Below are 13,478 nucleotides of genomic sequence, written 5' to 3' on the forward strand. Positions count from 1 at the left end.
ACTTTGATTCTGCCCATTCTTCTTTACGGATCGGAAACATGGATTTGTCTCAAATTAGATTTGAACAAACTTGAGGTATTCCAAATGCGATGCCTGCGGCAGATCTTGGGCATCTCTCTTCGCGACCGCATCACTAATGATACCATCCGTGCCAGATGCCAACAGCAACCAACCATTGCTGACCAAATCCAGAAGCGAAGGCTCAGATGGTTTGGCCATGTATGTAGAATGGGCACGAACAGAATACCATCCACACTCCTTTGGAGACAACGACCCACCCAATGGAGCATCCAACGGACTGCGCCTAGGAAAACGTGGGCCAAGCAAGTGGAAGATGACTTGAAGAGCCGACGTCTCGACCTTAACCAGGCCAGGACTGAAGCCATGGATCGTAAGGTATGGAAGAACATCACAGAGCAAGTCCGAAACCCTGCGGCACCTACAGCAGCATACTGGTTGCGAGGCCAACCGCCTCCCCCAGCTGCCAGCTAAGGACCAAAGAAGAAGAAGAAGAAGAAGAAGAACTACTTGCTGGCTAAAGGCAAATTTCCACACATCTATTTGACAACTGTCTTTCCTCAATTTCAGTTTATGCTCCCTCAGGTATGCAATCTGAACAACAGGAAGAATTCCATTAGCATTGAGCCTGCTCAATCCATTCATGGCCTTATACACCTCAGTCAGATCACCTTACAGGTGCCTAGTCTCCAGACACTGCAATTTGCAGAACTTGAGCCTTTCTTCATAGGAGCACCCCTTTATTCCACTCACCAGCCTTGCCCTTCTCTGTACTCGATCTAGCAATTCTACATCCTTCCTAAAATGAAGACCCCACCTGTACGCAGTACTCAAGATGTGGCCTGACCATTGCCTTATACAAGGGGATAATCACCTCCTTAACCCTACTAGCAAAATTCCTGAATGTCATTAACAAGACCCCATGACTTGCTCTGGCAGCCTGACCGCACTGCACACAAAACTTCATACCTGACTGCACAATTCCCCCCAAGTTTCTTTCATTCTCCACTACCCTGAGTGTAACACTGCAATGCTACACAGTTGGTGTTACACTCAGGTGTGGGGTTATTGCTACTCATATGCAGTACTTTGCATTTGTCGATGTCAAACTTCAGTTGCCACTTTACAGCTCATCTGCCCAACTTTTTTAGATCCTGTTGCAGTACCATACTGTCATTAACAACCCTGCCAACATTTGTACCATCTGAAGACTTCAACATTAAGCCTGGCATTAGCATTAGTAGAGGCATATGATGCAAGAAAGCAAGCTTATGCATCATCAGCCAAAGGAAAAAAAAAAAAAAAAAAAGCTCCCATTACAATCCTCCATTCATTCCAAATACCTGTCCAGCTCAGCCTTAAATTTACTATCAACTTCCACAACAAAGGATGGAAGTCTGTTCCACCTACCTGCTGGCTAAAGGCAAACTTCCACACATCTATCCTACATGTCTTTCCTCAATTTGAATTTATGTCCCTCAGGTGATTATTCTGAGCAAGAGGAAGAATCCCATCAGCACTGAGCATGCTCAATCCATTCAAGGCTTTATACACCTCAATCAGATCACCTTGCAGGTGCCTAGTCTCCAGACACTGTAATTTGCAAAATTTAAGCCTTTCTTCATAAAAACAACCCTTTGTTCCGTTCACTAATCTTGTTGCCCTTCTCTGTACTCGTTCCAACAGCTATACATCCTTTTTCAAATGAAACCTCCAGACCTGTATACAGTACTCAAGGTGTGGCCTGACCATTGCCTTATACAAGGGGATAATCACCTCCTTATCCCTGCTAGAAAAATTCTTCTATATCATTGACAAGACAGCATGAGCTACTCTTGCAGACCATCTGCACTGCTCAGAAAACTTCATATCTGCCTGCACAATTACCCCCCAGGTCCTTTTCATTCTCTACCACTGTCAGTGTAGTACCACAGAGTTGACAAGTTACTCTGGGGTTATTGCTTCCCATATACTGTATACTACTTTACATTTGCAACCTCTCAGCCCATCTGCTCAACTTTTCTAGATCGTTTTTCAGCAGCATACTGTCATTATTGTCCTTAACAACCCTGCCAACCTTCGTATCGTCTGCAAACTTGGACATTAAGCTTGCTATACCATCATCAATATCATTTATAAATATAGAAAACAACAATGGACCCAACACTGAACCCTGAGGGACTCCACTAATAACATTAGTCCACAATGAGCAGCGTCCATTGATTACCACTCTGTCTTCTCCCACTCAACCATCCCTTTATCCATAGCAGCAATTTGCCTCCAATGCCACACTGCTCCATTTTTTTCAGCAGTCTTCTATGTGCAACCGTATCAAAAGTTTTATCTGATTTCTCAGATCCAAATATATGATATCAAAGTTATAGCCTGCATCCAGTTCCTTTGTGACCACATCATTGTATCCAATCAAATTGGTCAGGTAAGTCTTTCCCTTAAAAAAACCATGCTGTGTCCGAGCTATAACTGAAGTCTTGTCTAGATGATCCTGCAGTGCTTCTTTAACCAGTGCCTCCATTAATTTTCTTGGAACAGAAGTTAAACTAACAGATCTATAATTACTTGTGTCGCCCTTTGATCCTCCTTTGTGAATTGGGATCACATTTGCACATCTCCAGTCCATGAATATCTCCCCTGAGTCCAAAGAAGCTCTCATAATTATGGTTAAGGATTTGCTTACTTCCTTTGCTGCCTCCTTTAATATAACTGGATACATCCCGACCACCCTGGGTGCCTTTTTTATGTTTATCATCAACAATTTCTCCTCCACTTTCTGCTCAGTTATTGCAAAATCATCTAGCTCACTGCCAGAGTTGAATACACCTCTGGCATTCCCCTCCCTGAATAACTCATCATGGGTGAATGTAGATGCAAAATACTCATTTAGTTTGTTAGTCCTGAGCAGGATCATCAACAGTTGAACTATCAATATCCAGTGGACCAATCTGATTCATCCCTTTCCTTCTAGAGTTTACATAGGTAAAGAACTCTGTTTTTCTTTGCATCCTTTGCCAAGGATGTCTCATAATCTGCCTTTGCCTGCATAATTCCTTTGTGACTTGGTTACTGACCAGCTTATATCTATCATAGGCTTCCATGACACCCATTAATTTATATGTATCCCATGCATTTTTCTTCTCTGCCATATGTCTCATTAGTTCACTGACATCCATTTAGGCCTATACATTGAACAAGATTTCTTAGTTGGTATCTAAAACCTAGTAGCTTCCAAGATAAATTCTTTGAATGCTTCCCATTTTGAATTTGCTGTTGGTAACATCATCAGTTGGTCTCACCATATAGAATTTAAATACTGTCTCAGACCACTGTAGTTGCCTTTATGAAAGCAAAAACCCTTCCCTTTACCCCTGTAGTTACCCCTTTCAGTATATCCCACTTCAGCACACTGTGATCACTGCCACCTATTGGTTTATTTATCTGCAGATTCTTAATGCGTGAAGAATCACTACTGATAATTAGATCAAGAGTATTACTCCCTCTAGTTGCCTCCCGAACATGCTGATGTAGAAAACAATCACACTAGCACACACTAACACAATGATTGTGTTAGTGTGTGCTAGTGTGTGAGTAAAATTTAATACAACATACCATTCCTGTACAGTTTCAAACTCACTGAACTTACACCTTGCTAGTGTGTGAGTGACCAACCCACAAATTCCAGTCAATATCTGGGAAATTAAAATCGCCCATTATAAAACATTTATGTTTCATATTTGGAATATGCTGTTCATATATAAAAAAAGCAAAAATACCAAACATACCTGCCAAATTTTGTTGCTAACTGATTGAAATACTGGCAAGAAGAAATAAAGATAATTAAAACTTTCTGGTTGAAACTGCCATGCAAAATTGAGTTATACTGCAGCTGAATCAATTCAATTTGCAATTTTTTGGTGAATCACAAACTTCAACAGGAAATGGGTTTCCATCAAAGATGTGTATATCTGTAGCATTGCTATGAAAGTCACTGAATCTCATTTTAAAATTATTAGACAAAGAATCTATCATTTCTATACCATGAAACGTGGAAAGGGGTCACTTACTAATCCATCCTTATGAAGCAAAATGATACGTTAACATTTTCCAACTGTTTCTGAAATAATTTATATCAAATCTGTGACAGCTCCAGACATATGAGATGTACTCTTAATGTTCAGTATTTAAGTCACTTAACAAATTCACTGCATCATGATGCAAACGTGGCACTCGGTTTTTTACACAACTCTTCCTTTTCCCTAAACCTTCAAGCAGAATTTGATGAATTGTCTCCTTATTCATATCCAAATCATTATTCTTGGGGGCAAACAATGATCTCTTTACACAATTTCCCAAACTTTTGCAACTCTATCCTCATTTTGAGGTTGAAAGATGCCCACTTCTTGGGTCATCACAAAAATCCTCATATCCGTTTTTGAACCACTTATAACCATTCAAGCACACTTAGTATGTCATTTAACGTTTCATTACCAAACACAGTTTTTAACATTTCATATTTTTGTTGTATATTTTTATAGTTTAAAGTAAAATTTAATACAACATACCATTTCTGTACATTTTCAAACTCACTGAACATGACCACAACAGCACCAGTCCAGGAACTTTATTGCCACACTGCACATATTTATTAAATTTGAAATTCTAAATCATAGCCATAGTACATATAATTTCTACTTCAACTGTGATAATTAAACTGAGAAGGGAGGAAATCTCACAAGCCATAGACTTGTGCTGAATTATGTGTTTATGTGATGAATTTTGAGAAAACGTTCTTGCAAATAATTTTTAAATCACTAGAAAGATTTTTTTTTTTTTTTTTTTTTGTTGTTATGAAAACATGACTTGGTAACCAACCTGCTACTCAAATAGGAAATCTTAAATTAATCAGACTTTATCTGGTAACCACCAGGTGTGTCAAAAGAAGCACAAGGCTTAGGAAAAAGAGCCTTGGGAGGAGACCTCCTCAAATTCCTCTTTTCCATAAGATTTTAGTGGCCAGGGCAGATGACCCCCACTCCCTCTTCCATCTCATTGACCCTATGAACCCTATATATATGGCAATACCCATTATATATGCAGCTCTTTACACTGTAAAGGGCTGTCATATATAGGATAGTGCAAAAATACACATAAAAAAATAAAGGATCTAGGACATGTTCTTTTTAAAATATACTTCCAATTTTGAACAATTACAGATTTATGGTATTTGAATATGAACAGAGTTATGATATTAAAAAATGGGTAACGAATGATAAAAATTAAAAAAACATAAAAAATATTTATTCACTTTTTTATATTTTATTTAAAATATAAAACATGTTTATTCACATCAGGTATGTTTCAGAAGACATCCACTGACACGTAACTAGTGTGAACAAACATCTTATTGGGTACATGTCTATTTATTCTCCTTTTGATATTATTTTTACCTTTCAAAACACCAGTCATTTTTTAAACTTAAAAGAGCTATAACTCCAGATTCAGAAACTATTATTAAAGAGGAATTGCAGAGGAAAGGTGATGCTACTTTTCCCTAGTCACTGCCTTAAGTTGCAGAAAAAAGGAGAGGCTGGTCCAGTGAGGCATTTTGTCTAGGGTCTGCTACTCTGTGTGTGTGTATTTTTTAAAAAATACCTTCCTATAGGCAGTTACTTTTGTAGTTTGTTTTATTATTACGTATTTGGGACTGCAACAAATCTACAAATCTGACACCTCTCCCACAATGCTCTTTAAATATGCCAAATCAACCACTGGGGCCCTTCCTCTGGTGGCGAAACATGCGGTAAGGGAGCTTTCCACTACTGGATAAAATTTTAACCCTACGGGCAATGCCGGTGCGAACTCATAATCAACAGAAAAATGACAAAAAATATGTTTATTTGCCGAATACAGTAGTAGTGGCATGTGATGCAAGAAAGCATGTGTATGAGCTTATGCATCATCAGCCAAAAAAAAAAAAAAAATCACACCATTCCCTCCAAACCTGTCCAGTTCCTCCTTAAATTTATTCAACCTATCAACTTCCACAATAACAGATGGAAGTTTGTTCCAGCAATTAACCACCCGCTGGCTAAAGGCAAATTTCCGCACATCTATTCTACATCTGTCTTTTCTTAATTTGAATTTATGCCCCCTTAGGTTCGTAATCTGAACAAGTGGAAGGATCCCATCAGAATTCAGCGTGCTCAACCCATTCAGGGCCTTATACACCTCAATCAGATTACCGGGCAGGTGCCTAGTCTCCAGCCACTACAATTTGGAGAACTTAAGCCTCTCTTGGTAAGAGGATCCCTTCATTCCCCTCACCAATCTTGTTGCCCTTCTCTGTACATGCTCAAGTAAATCTACATCCTTCCTAAAATGAGGCCTCCAGACCTGTACGCAATACTCAAGGTGTGGCCTGACCATTGCCTTATACAGAGGGATAATCACCTCCTTTTCCCTGCTAGCAAAATTCCTATATATCATTGACAAAACCCCATGACCTGCCCTGGCAGCCTGTCTGCATTGCTCAGAAAACTTCATGTCTGCCTGCACAATTACTCCCAGGTCTTTTTCATTTTCTACCACCTTAAGTGTAGTACCACACAGTTGGTACGTTTCTCTGAGGTTACTTCTACCCATATGCAGTACTTTGCATTTGTCAAGGTTAAACTTCAGTTGCCACTTCTTAGCCTATCTGCCCAAATTTTCTAGATCCTGTTGCAGTAGCACATTGCCATTACTGTCATTAACAACCCTGCCAACCTTTGTATCATCTGCAAATTTCGACATTAAGCCTGATATACCTTCATCAATATCATTGATAAATATACAAAACAAAAGTGGACCCAACACCAAACCCTGTGGGACTCCACTAATAACATTAGTCCACGAAGAGCAGCACCCATTGATTACCACCTTCTGTCTTCTCCCACTTAACTATCCTTTTATCCATTGTAGCAACTTAACCTTAATACCATGCTGCTCCAATTTGTACAATAGTCTTTCATGTGCAACAGTGTCAAAAACTTTCCTGAAATCCAAATATATGATATCAAAATTATTTTTTGCATCCAGTTCCTTTGTAACCACATCATAATATCCTATCAAATTTGTCAGACAAGACTTTCCCTTAACAAACCCATGCTGTGTCTGAATTATTGCTGCAGTCTTGTCTAGATGATCCTGCAATGCATCTTTAACCAGTGACTCCATTATTTTAACAGGAACAGAAGTTAAACTAACTGGTCTGTAATTATTCGTGTCACCCTTCGATCTCCCTTTGTAAATTGGAGATACATTTGCACATCTCCAGTCCGTGGGAACCTCCCCTGAGTCCAAGGATGCTCTCATAATTATGGCTAAGTGTTTCTTAGTTGCTTTACCGCCTCCTTTAATAAAACTGGATAGATCCCATCCACCCCAGGTGCTTTTCTTATGTTTAACTTCAACAATTTCTCCTCCACTTTGCTCTCAGTTATTACAAAATCATTAAGTATCCTGCTGCAATTTTGCTGGCTCCTGTAAACACCGCAGGGACTCACATCTGGTGAGTATGGGCTTGGCACACACACAGGGTCCTGAGCTGGACATCATTGTTCACTTTCTTGGTGATTCCTTTCTACTTCTGTCTCTCTGTCACAGAGTAACTCAGGAATTTTTTTTTGGTTTGTGCTGCATAAGCCGAAGGCTTCCTTGCGCCATATGGCTAATAATAATAAACTTCTTTCATCAAGTCTGGCCTCTTGATAGTGTCTTTCTTCAGCAAGAGCCACAAGATGAGTAGTAACAGAATACTACCATTCCAGTACTGCAGTCAAAATTACTCTTGTACGTGATCAGGGCTTCTAAGCAAAGCCTTTTTTTTTTTTTTTTTTTTTTTTCCGGATACCCCACATCGCTATGCTCCAGAACATGGTGCACCTTCAGCCTACCATGGTCTTGGGGTGTTTATCCCCCCCCTCCCGTTGTTTTAAAATAGGAAAACGAGTTCCCGATTTTAAAACAGCGGCAAATGTGGGATAAACACCCTAACTAACGCTAACCATAGCAGGCTTCTCGACGTGATTTTCAAAGCGGCACCGTGATCTGGAGTTTTACACATATTTCTTTCAAAATATACTTAAATGCAATTTCAATTTACAAAGCCGATTTCATTCCGAAATGAGTACTGTTTATAACATCAGTACTGATGCATGTTCACAACAAGATCCAAAAAATCGCAAGCATAATTATCTAGCGCAAAACAAAACGGGAAAAAATATTTTTTAAATTTTGCTCGAAACCAATATAAAAGTCATTTCAAAAAGATAGCTTTTAGTATATATTTAAAAAATACAATATATCCACTCATTCAGAGTATCACTAATACTTGCTTGATAAAACTTATTATCCAAGTTAGGATATCTCTCCTTCACTAAATACAAAAATCTATTTTAACATTGGCAACATTTCATCGACAAAACCCATTCAACAAACCGGCTCTCATCTGAAAAGAACGACCAGTAGGATGAACGCGCTTCCACGTGCATGTCAAGAGAATGAGAAGCAACGTCAGAGGGAGCATAACGCAACATAATATACAGCAATGTAGTGTACATTATTATACAGTGATCTAAAAGTCTTGCTACCGCAACATGTTTTTTTAAAGTGTATGTGTAAACAATTAGTTATTTTGTTTTTTAAGGTGCATCAGCATCCAGTGGAATAACAGATTATCCTTTGTGGCAGATGGAAACAAGCTTTTATAGTGAGGAAATGACGTTATGAGTTCACGATATTCAGTAACAGAAAAGTCAGTTTATTTATTTAGACTTCTCACCCACAGATCCAAGGTAATGGTGAGAACGCTGACAGTTACAGATAATCAATACAAAACTAGTATTAAAATATATACAAAATTTGAATTAACAAAACATAGTAAATGGCAAATTCTTATACATAACCGATTAAGTGTAAAATCAATATTGCAATTCTGCCCAGACACGATAGGAGGGAGTATATGATGAGAGCCTTGTCGATCAATTCGGCCCTGGAGGGATTGTGCAAGGCTCAAGGGGTAGAATTTTTTTCAGCCTGGACTGTACTTGTTAACAGGAGAGATTGCTTCTACAGGGATGGGATACACTTAAATAGAAAGGGTGCAAGAATTTTTGCTGATGCTGTCGAGGCAGTGTTAGGTGGGTCGGAAAACTGCTAGTTGGGGAGGGATACAAGGACTAATAGATTAACAGTAGCCACTGGCAGAGGTGGAAGTGATTCTTGCACTGCTTCTATTCAAATGAGCAGAAGTCTGAAAAACAAGATGCAGGATATTTCAGAGACTGCTGGTAGTCATTGCGTTACAAGTAAACACGTGGGTTGTGTTAGGGTAGCTAAGAATAGAAACAGATGCATGTATACCAGCGTGTACACCAATGCTAGGAGTTTGGTAAATAAATTTGATGAATTTGAGGTATTGCTCAAAACATCAAAGGCAGATATTGTTGGGATTTCAGAGACGTGGTGTCACACAGATATAAGTAATGCGGAACTGGAATTTGGGGAATACAATGTATATAGAAAGGATAGACAGGACAGGAGGGGAGGAGGGGTTATGCTATTAATTAAGAAACACATAAAGTCAAAGGAAGTGAAGCCAGTTGACATCGATGGACAGGGCAGTGTCGAGTCAGTTTGGTGTGACATAAGCATAGGGAAATCAAAATTGAGAGTAGGAGTGTGCTATAGGCCTAATGACTCTGATGAGTATAATAATATATTGTACAGGGAAATAGAGTGGGCCAGTAAATCAGAGAGTCTCATAATGGGGGATTTTAATTTCCCAGATATTGACTGGAATTTGTGGGTTGGTCACTCGCACACTAGCAAGGCTTTTGTGGATTTATTGGATGATTGTTTTCTACATCAGCATGTTCGTGAGGCAACAAGAGGGAGCAATACTCTTGATCTGATTATCAGTAGTGATTCTTCATGCATTAAGAACCTGCAGATAAATGAAACACTAGGTAGCAGTGATCACAGTGTGTTGAAGTGGGATTTACTCAAGGAGGTAACTACCATCAGAGGTAAAGGGAAGGGTTTTTGTTTTCGTAAAGGCGACTATGATGGTCTGAGACAGTATTTAAATTCTATACAGTGGGACCAACTGATGATGTTACCAACAGCAAACTCAAAATGGGAAGCATTCAAGGAACTAATCTTGGTGGCTACCAGGCTTTACATACCAACTAAGAAATATTGTTCAAGGTTTAGGCCTAAATGGTTGTCAGATGGACTAATGAGACATGTGGCAGAGAAGAAAAATGCATGGGATACATACAAATTAATGGGTGACATGGAAGGCTATGATAGATATAAGTTGGTCTGTAACCAAGTCACAAAGGAGATTAGGCAGGCAAAGGCAGACTACGAAAAATCCTTGGCAAAGGATGCAAAGAAAAACAGAAAGGAGTTCTTTACATACTTGAACTCGAGAAGGAAAGGGATGAATCAGATTGGTCCACTGGATATTGATGGTTCAACAGTTGAGGATCCTGCTCAGGTGGCTAACAATCTAAACGAGTATTTTGCATCTACATTCACGCATGAGGAGTTATTCAGGAAGGAGAATGATGTAGGTAAAGTAAACATTGGCAGTGAGCTGGATGATTTTGTAATAACTGAGAGGAAAGTGGAGGAGAGATTGTTGAGGATAAACATAAAAAAGGCACCTGGGGTGGATGGGATCTATCCAGTTATATTAAAGGAGGCAGCAAAGGAAGTATGCAAACCCCTAGCCATAATTATGAGAGCTTCTTTGGACTCAGGGGAGGTACCCATAGACTGGAGATGTGCAAATGTAACCCCAATTCACAAAGGAGGATCAAAGGCTGACACAAGTAATTATAGACCTGTTAGTTTAACTTCTGTTCCAGGTAAATTAATGGAGGCACTGGTTAAAGAAGCACTGCAGGATCATCTAGACAAGAATTCAGTTATAGCTCAGACGCAGCATGGTTTTGTTAAGGGCAGGTCTTGCCTGACCAATTTGATTGGATACTATGATGTAGTCACAAAAGAACTGGATGCAGGGAATAACTTTGATATTATATATTTGGATCTTAGAAAGGCTTTTGATACTGTTGCACATGGAAGACTGCTGCACAAATTGGAGCAGTGTGGCATTGGAGGCAAATTGCTGCTATGGATAAGGGGATGGTTGAGTGGCAGAAGACAGAGAGTGGTAATCAATGGACACTGCTCAACGTGGACTAATGTTATTAGTGGAGTTCCTCAAATTTCAGTGTTGAGTCCATTGTTGTTTTTGGTGTTTATGAATGATATTGATGATGGGATATCAAGTTTAATGTCTAAGTTTGCAGATGATACAAAGGTTGGCAGGGTCGTTAAGGACACTACTGACGCTATGCTGCTGCAACAGGATCTGGAAAGGTTGAACAGATGGGCTGAGAGGTGACAAATGAAGTTTAACATTGACAAATGTAAAGTACTACATATGGGTAACAGTAACCCCAGAGCAATGTATCAACTCTGCGGTACTACACTGACAGTGGTGGAGAATGAAAAGGACCTGGGGGTAATTGTGCAGGCAGATATGAAGTTCTCTGAGCAGTGCAGACGAGCTGCAAGAGTAGCTCATGGTGTCTTGTCAATGATATACAGGAATGTTTCTAGCAGGGATAAGGAGGTGATTATTCCCTTGTATAAGGCAATGGTTAGGCCACATCTTGAGTACTGTATACAGGTCTGGAGGCCTCATTTCAAGAAGGATGTAGAGCTGCTGGAACGGGTACAGAGAAGGGCAACAAGATTAGTAAATGGAACAAAGGGTTGCTCTTACGAAGAAAGGCTTAAGTTTTGCAAATTACAGAGTCTGGAGACTAGGCACCGGCGAGGTGATCTGATAGAGGTGTATAAGGCTTTGAATGGTTTGAGCATGCTCAATGCCAATGAAATTCTTCATCTTTCTCAGAATAATCACCTCAGAGGGCATAAATTCAAATTGAGGAAGGACGGATGTCGGATAGATGTGCGGAAATTTGCCTTTGGCCAGCGGGTGGTTGGTTGGTGGAACCGACTTCCATCACTTGTTGTTGAAGTTGATAGCCTAAACAAATTTAAAGCTCAACTGGACAGGTATTTCGAACGAACGGAGGGGTGAAATGGGAGAGGGTTTTTTTTTTTTTTTTTTTTGGCTGATGCTGAATAAGCTTGCTTTCTTGCATCATATCCCTCTATTAATGCTAATGCTAATTCAATACCTGAAGGAAACGGAACAGAGGACTTCCAACTAAGTATTGAGTACGACAGAGGGACGTTTTATATCGAGAATTCAAGCGGGTATACTGAAAGGTATTTGTTCAAGACGATATGGAGAATCGATAATAGAGTTTATGATATTGTAGATTAAAAAAAAATTGTCTGTGTGCAAACACGCATAGCGGAAGTTAAATGAAACTTCTTTAGGCAAACATTTATCACTTGACCAAGGTCCTTTATTGACCGTAAGAATGCAGCAGGCAACGAAACTGCATGAATGGGGGCCTGGGAGATATGAGACGTTCCGTTACCAAATCTAGATTCGTCAAGTGCTGTGGCATCGGATGACATTTAAAACCATTTGACTTCAATACAGCCGGTATCACTTTGTTCTTGAGAGAGCCACGATAGCTGTTAGAGGCAGACATTTGACTTACATCCTCATTTGGAAATGCTGTTTGAAGAAGAGCGTGATCTCGAGCTGCTACAATCTTCACATCGTTCTTGAACTAAAGCCGATCATACATGGAACCGAATCGTTTTCCAGGAATGTATGTTTAAACTGTGCGTTGATGCTTCGGTGTTTCTTAAAATCCTGTTGCTGCTCCGGCTGTGTATTACGTGTTGAACGATTTGTGGAGTACTTCTGGCAGTCGGTTTTGGCTTCTTCGCTTGTCGTTTACGACGGGGCTTCGAGGACTTTTCTTCGTTTTCATTTATCAAATTCCATGACTCCATCTTCCAAATTCACTTCTAATATTTCTGGGGAGATGTAAGGCTCTGAAGATGTGGATGGACCTTCTCCAGCTTCTTGGTTCAACTCCATCGCACGCTGTAATTTCTTTTGAATAACTTAGATCTCTCCTTTGTACTCAATTTCGGTGGTCGCATTGCACGTACATGTGCTCTATAACAAGGGATGCAGATCGCAGCAGAAAAGTATTCTGATATATGTACATTTAGGATTTGTGCAGAACTGTAGTGGAATGTATACGCCGTATATCCTTTGGATTTTTTTAAGTGAATAGTGTACACCTTCTGGATTTATTTTTATATATACAGTGGCGGACAAAAAACTGCATCACTTGTGAATTTTGCAAATAATGTGTTTTGCGCGGAATTGTGGGCTACAGAAATGTTCGAAATGGTAGATAGAATATGTATCTCTGTGAATGAAATCCAAT

At 39.6% G+C, this 13,478-nt stretch overlaps 1 protein-coding gene across 4 annotated transcripts in view; it reads right to left on the reverse strand.

Annotated features, from left to right (window-relative positions):
- The window catches only part of DppIII (dipeptidyl peptidase 3), a 168,574-nt gene extending 156,204 nt beyond the window's left edge, over positions 1-12,370 (reverse strand). For 2 of the 4 annotated variants that reach the window (XM_090376786.1, XM_090376783.1), the window contains exon 1: positions 8,409-8,496. The gene's annotated coding sequence lies outside the window, so the exon portion shown is untranslated. The other 2 variants (XM_090376785.1, XM_090376784.1) reach the window with 2 other exon arrangements.
- Between the last annotated feature and the right edge of the window lie 1,108 nt (positions 12,371-13,478).

This window comes from Mastigoproctus giganteus, chromosome 6, assembly GCF_048544385.1.
Source record: "Mastigoproctus giganteus isolate SK-2022 chromosome 6, ASM4854438v1, whole genome shotgun sequence".
Taxonomy (NCBI): Eukaryota; Metazoa; Arthropoda; class Arachnida; order Uropygi; family Thelyphonidae; genus Mastigoproctus; species Mastigoproctus giganteus.